The sequence below is a fragment of the Lemur catta genome, chromosome 13, assembly GCF_020740605.2.
Source record: "Lemur catta isolate mLemCat1 chromosome 13, mLemCat1.pri, whole genome shotgun sequence".
Lineage (NCBI taxonomy): Eukaryota > Metazoa > Chordata > Mammalia > Primates > Lemuridae > Lemur > Lemur catta.
The window spans coordinates 58,631,789-58,637,954 of NC_059140.1; the positions used below are offsets into that span (position 1 = coordinate 58,631,789).

Consider the following 6,166-nt stretch of genomic DNA (forward strand, 5'->3'; position numbering starts at 1 on the left):
TGCTTCTTAGCTTCTCTATTTCTTTCAGGAGTATTTATTGTCTGACATCTTAAATTTTTCCTTCAATGTCCCTCTTCCATCTGATCCATCTTTTCTGTTCTGCTGCCACCACCCTATTTAGGGAGACCAGAAGCAAGGAGAGCTATTAGGCGACTATTACTGTACTGCAGGAGATCCCTCACCTCGGTCAAGGCCTAGCAAAGTGGGAAGGGGAATAGGAATGAGAAGGTGGAGATGGACACTACAGACATAATCCTTTCATCCTCCAGCTCGTCCTGCACACTACTATCAAATTAACTTTTTTAAAACACTTCTTATATCACCAGAAATCCCTATTCCTAGCTAAGTAAACTCCTTAGCCCAAAATTCAAGGGCCTCCTAAAATCCCTTCTCAAGGGTCAAGGGGATTTGTAAAATAAACTTTGCTTTGAATAGACCTTGCAACTTCCTAATTTTCACTCGTTCATTCAAAAATTTTCTGAATGTTCACTAGGTGCCAAGCACGGCTCCAAGTGTGGTGACACAGGGAAACAAGTCAAAGTTCCTGCTCTGAAGTTACACTAAGAGGACAGTCTTTTGAGATGGGGTTGGGGAGGCGGGGTCTCCAGCCACTTCCAGCTCTCTGCAGGTAAAGGTAAGGTTCCTCCTAAGTATGAGCCATTGGAAGCACACTAGGGGTTGGAAGAAGAGTAAAAGACATCGGAGATCTGCTAAAGCACTGCCATTGTCCCCTACAGACCCTAATCTATTTTTGCAGCTTTACCCTTTCCTTATCCTATCCCTCGGTGCCACTAAAATGTGCCAGCAGCTGTTAATGTGCCTCTGCTCCCATTTGCTTCCCTAAAATGCCTTGTCCCCCTCCCCCATCTCTACCAGCAAAAGCCTGACCAGCCTTCAGAGCCCATCTCCTCACACAAACTCAGATGGGGATTTTGGAGGCCTTCAGACAATTATGACCCTTGGCTTATTCCACTCTGAGCACTTACCACACTATGCATAGTATCGTCATTATCTGTATACTTATCTAACCTTCTTCATCAGTTATTCACTGACCACTTGCTACATTCCTAAAACTATCTAGGAGCTAGAGTTTCACTGTTGAATTACTCCATTATTATTATTTTCCAAGTGATAAATGTAAAATTGAGATAAAATATACTATATGCTTTTTATTGCTTCAATCCTTTTTAACAGTTTTGTTGAGATATAACTTACATACCACATAAAGTTCACCCACTTAAAGTGTACAGTTCAACGTTTTTTAGTTTATGGACTTGTGCAACCATCACCATAATCTAATTTTAGGACATTTAACCACTCTAAATGTAACCCCACATTAGCAGTCACCTCCCCCAAACCTCCTTAACCCCTCTATTCTGAGGCAACCACTAATCAATCCTCTTTCTCTATAGATTTGCCTATTTAAGACATTTCATATAAATGGAATTATACAAAATGTGGTTGCTATTTTCACTTAGCATAATGTTTTTGAGATTCATTCATGTTGTCACATGTAGCAGTACTTCATTCCTTTTTGTTGCCAAATAATATTCCATTGTGTGGATACACTATATTTTACTTAGTAATCAGCTGAAAGACATTTCAGTTGTTTCCACTTTTTGCTTATGAATAATGCTGCTATAAACATCTGTGTACAAGTTTTAGTGTAGGACTATGTTTTCTTTTCTCCTGGGTACATACCTAGCAGTGGAAATGCTGGGTCATATGGTAACTGTTTAACATTTTGAGGCACTGTCAAATTGTTTCACAAAGTGACCACACCATAGGGACTGCACCATTTTATATTTCCACCAGCAACATATGAAGATTCTAACTTCTTCACTATTGTTTGAATTTTATAGAACAAGAACATTCTCACTATACAGTATCCTTACCCTCATGGAACTTATATTCCGATGGAATAAGAAACAGGTTAATTTCAGATAGTAAAAAAATGAAGAAAAAACTATAAAGTAACAAGAAAGTAAGCAAGGAAGAGGGAGTCTCCAGGTAGGGTTGTCAAAAAGACTTCTCTGAATAGGTAACGTTGACCTGAGACGTGAAGACCTAGAGGGGGAAAATTCCAGACAGAGGAAAGAGTGAGTAATGAAACTCTGAGACAAGAATAAGTTTGGTGTGTTCAAGGAGCAGAAAGGCAGTATAATGTAGTGGCTTAAGTACAAGGAAGAGGTAGAGAAGGTAGGAGATGAAGTTCGGAAGGTAAGCGGAAGCCAGATCGTGTTGGGCCTCAGACTTTGGATTTTACCAATGTCCTTGCATTTTACCTAAAATTCTATAATTATTTTTTAATCCCTTCTATTTCTTTAAACACAAATGTTTACCTCTGGAAACATTTACTGAAATTTCATATATCTTCTGATTACACCTAAAGTTAGCAAATATTAAAGAAACTATTTGGGTAAATCCACAGCTCTCAGTTAGTGCCACTATTTTGTGGCCCAAGAGAGAACACCTAAAATATGATTGCCAATGGTGTTGTGGTAACAAGGCACAATCGTAAGAATGAATCCTCACAAATTTATCACCTAACCTTAACCAATTTACAGTGTATGCCTTACTGACATTAACTAGCAGTTCTGTCTTAGAATATCCAAATCATTTTCCTTTTTCTTTTTTTGAGATGGGGTCTCACTCTGTCACTGAGGCTGGAGTGCAGTGGCACTACTATAGCTCACTGCAGCCTTGAACTCCTGGGCTAAAGCGACCCTCCTGCCTCAGCCTCCCAAGTCGCTGAGACTACAGGTGCATGCCACCACACCTGGCTTATTTTTTTTGAATTTTTTTTTTTTTTTTTTTTTTTTTTAGAGACAGGGTCTCACTATGTTGCCCAGGCTAGTGTTAAACCCCTGGCGTCAAGTGATCCTCCCATCTCAGCTACCCAAAGTGGTGGGATTACAGGCATGAGCCACCATGCCCGGCCCAAAGTCATTTTCTATAAAGCAAGCCAATAAAAATATAGCTGTAGATAATTCTCATAATTTAAACCTAGATTTTATTCTTATGAATTGAATTCTAATTAAATGATTGCTTTTCTCCATTCTATTAATTAAAAAATTAATATGCAACTTCTAAACATAAAACCTATGGGCACAAAATATTCTACAAGTATGCTATATGGTTTGAAACTTTTAAAACAAGAATTTTTCACATATTACTGCTCTATTTGGGTTTTCTAAGAGACAAAAAATGTTTTTAAAACTCTAGTGATATAAAATGTCATTCCTTGATAAAAGAACCTGTTACCTAGTCAAAATTTATCAAGTTAAAATTCTTTTCTAGTTCCCAGCTTGATCTCCCATGACTCTCCCTCCAGACACTCTGTGCTCCTGCCAAACCAGACTACTTGCCAGCCTCATACTTGTTCCCCCACCACAACTTTATGATTCACATTCCCCACCAGGAGAAATCCAACCAGTTCTTCAAGGTCCAGGGCAAACACTCTGCTCTCTGCATCTCTTCTCTAGTCCTCTTGCCTAAGTAGAACTAATTGCTCCAGTAGCACTCAGATGTTGCCTTACCATATTATGCCTGATACACAACTGTACGTAAAGTTAGCTTGTGTCTTCCACACCCACTACTCCCTTCCACCCGCCCCCTACCGTAACAATTACTGAGTGCACAGTTCAAAATAACATCCATTTTAACAACATTTGGTACAATATGATACCAACTCATTACAAAATGCAAGGAAAAAACTAAGCCTTCTCTCAGGACAAGTAAGAAGAGCTGTCTTTCATTCCTCTCAAATTTGGAACTACTGTAATTCTTTAGTAACTGCTTCCTAATAACACAATACTCATTTAAATGAAAATTTTCCACTGTCATTATCTATTCAAGAGTTGCTCAACAATTCTTGCAACTGTGAGTGATATGCATCATCATAAATTTCTAGCTCTAAAGCCAGAGCACAGAGAAGGTAAAAGATCTCCACAAGGTCACACAGCTAATCACAGAGGCCAAGATATCATTCTATCCACTACTAACATGAAGAACTTGAACATCAGTAACTTCAAAAGTATCTGGTGGTGCCTGGAGCATAGTGAACACTCAAACACCTGAATTAATGAAGATGACTTAAAATACTTTTAGTAGTGGCAGGCTTTTTTTTTTTTTTTTACAATGTAAGGCTAATTAATCCTTAATCACGCAGATCGCATTAACAAATTTACTGTGCAGTTAACGCTATAAAATAGCATGGGAACATAAACACTAACAGCCAAAACTTTTGTTTTAGTATCCACAAGAGTCACTTTTTCCTTCACTTGTCCCCAGAAGCCCAATAGACTAAACATTAGAGCTGACCCTATTTTCTAATTTCAGCTTGCATTTAAGATAACGCTTTTGTTTCATTTACAGCGCGCATGCTGCTGACACAGCTGCCCCTTCTCTGTAATAAACACAGGGCTTCTATATTTAAAAATACAGTGAAACTTTGTTATAACATCCCCTCCCCAGTCTCCAACCAATTTTCTCTCCAAGCCCCACCTCCACCCTAGGATTTTTTTTTTTTAAATCAATGGCGCTCAAAACATTAGACTCTTTGGAAAAAATCAATTTTCTTCTTTAAAGACATCTCATCATAATGGTATTTTTCTTCTCCACAGCTCGTGCCTTTTTTAACAGGCAGAGGGGAAAAAAGAAAAAGAAAAAAGGTATCTTTTCCCCGAAGGCCTTCTCCTGAGTCTGGGGTACTTTTTGGGACCGCGACCAGAGCCCCGAATGTCAAGTCGGGACGGCCTCGCAGGCCAGCGCGGTGGAGACGCGGGTGCGCACGCGGCGGGAAGCGGCGACGGGCGGCTGCGCTGACGGGAACGCGCGCCCCCCGGGAGGCTATGGAAGGCTCACCGCGTCCCGGGGCTTGGGAGGGGAGGTCTCGTAAACACCCGGCGGACAGATAATGACGAGGGCCCCCGGCCCGAGCGCGGGCTCCGGAGCGCCCGGGGCAGGGGGCAAACGCTCCCCGCATCTCTTTCCACGAGTTAGAAAAGGGCGGCCAAGGAGGGTGTGGGCCGAAGCGGGGCGCTGGGAGGAGATAATGCTCGAGGCCAGAGTTAATCATCACCTCCCGAGCGTCTGGAAAACTACGGCCGGGGCCGGAGGGGCGGAGGAGCAGCCCCGGGGAAAGTGAAACTCCTTCCCGGCCGACCAGCCCGGCGAGCGCGGGGCGGGAGAGGGACCCCGAGCGCGCCCCGTCCTCCGCCACGCACGGCGCAGCACTCGCGGCTGGCTCCGAAAGCCGCAGTCCAGTTCACGGCGCCACTAACAACAACAGTAATGCTTTTTTTCCCCACAAACGCACCCGGACAGCGGGACAAACAAGAGCAAGAACATTGAAAACCATAAGTCAGTCATGCAAATCGGTTTTTATTAACTGAAATTAAAAAAAAAAAAAGGGGCACAGCGTTCCCATACCGGGAGTCGAACCCGGGCCGCCTGGGTGAAAACCAGGAATCCTAACCGCTAGACCATATGGGAAGTGCTGCTAGACACATCGCGGAGACCCACCTGACAAACGTGAGCGACGCTGCCGCCTTGCCTACGCTTCCCGCCGCCGCCTCTGCGCCAGGAAAGCCGCTGCCCCTGCTGCCCACGCGCTCCGAGAGAAGGAACCAGCAGGGTCTGAGCGCGCGGGCGTCGCGGGGGAGGGGTGGGGTCGCTCCGCCGCCGCAGGAAAGTTGTTAGGCGAACCCCAGAGACTCGCAGCCCAGGACCCCGCTGTTTCACCTTTCTCTTTAAACTCCGCCAGTGGCCCCCAACCCACAGGTCCGGGTTGCTCCGCTGTTCAAAGTGCGTGCGGACTAGTTGGCAAAGTTGAGAGCGGCGACGTCTCTGGGAACAGCTGTTTGCGTTCGGGGTGGAGGCGGCGCGCGAGCGCCTTGGCCACGAGCCAGCGAGCCTAGAAGGAGAGTGGAGGTTCTGGAGCCCAGGGGAGGATAGAGAGCGGGATGGCGCGGGGACTTGAGGCTTGAAGCCCCGTACTTCAGCTCAAGTCCCGTCGCGCTTTCGCCCCTTCCCGGTGACCTCAACCCCTTTATACCGACCCCACCTCTCAGGAGCCGGGAGTACCGCCCCTGTAGGGGGAGGGGACGAGGAGGCGATTTCGAACGCGGATTGGGTCGTCCGGGCACCCGTAGTGGGGAACCGT

The 6,166-nt window shown here is 44.8% G+C and overlaps 1 protein-coding gene and 1 non-coding gene across 2 annotated transcripts in view; both read right to left on the reverse strand.

The window, feature by feature from the left end:
- ELF1 (E74 like ETS transcription factor 1) overlaps positions 1-5,657 on the reverse strand; it is a 102,710-nt gene extending 97,053 nt beyond the window's left edge. Inside the window, exon 1 of the mRNA XM_045566785.1 lies at positions 5,527-5,657. The gene's annotated coding sequence lies outside the window, so the exon portion shown is untranslated. The remainder of the gene's footprint in view (positions 1-5,526) is intronic.
- Positions 5,425-5,496, reverse strand: TRNAE-UUC. Its single transcript has one exon. It is a non-coding gene; the product is annotated as a tRNA-Glu (tRNA).
- Positions 5,658-6,166: the final 509 nt, after the last annotated feature.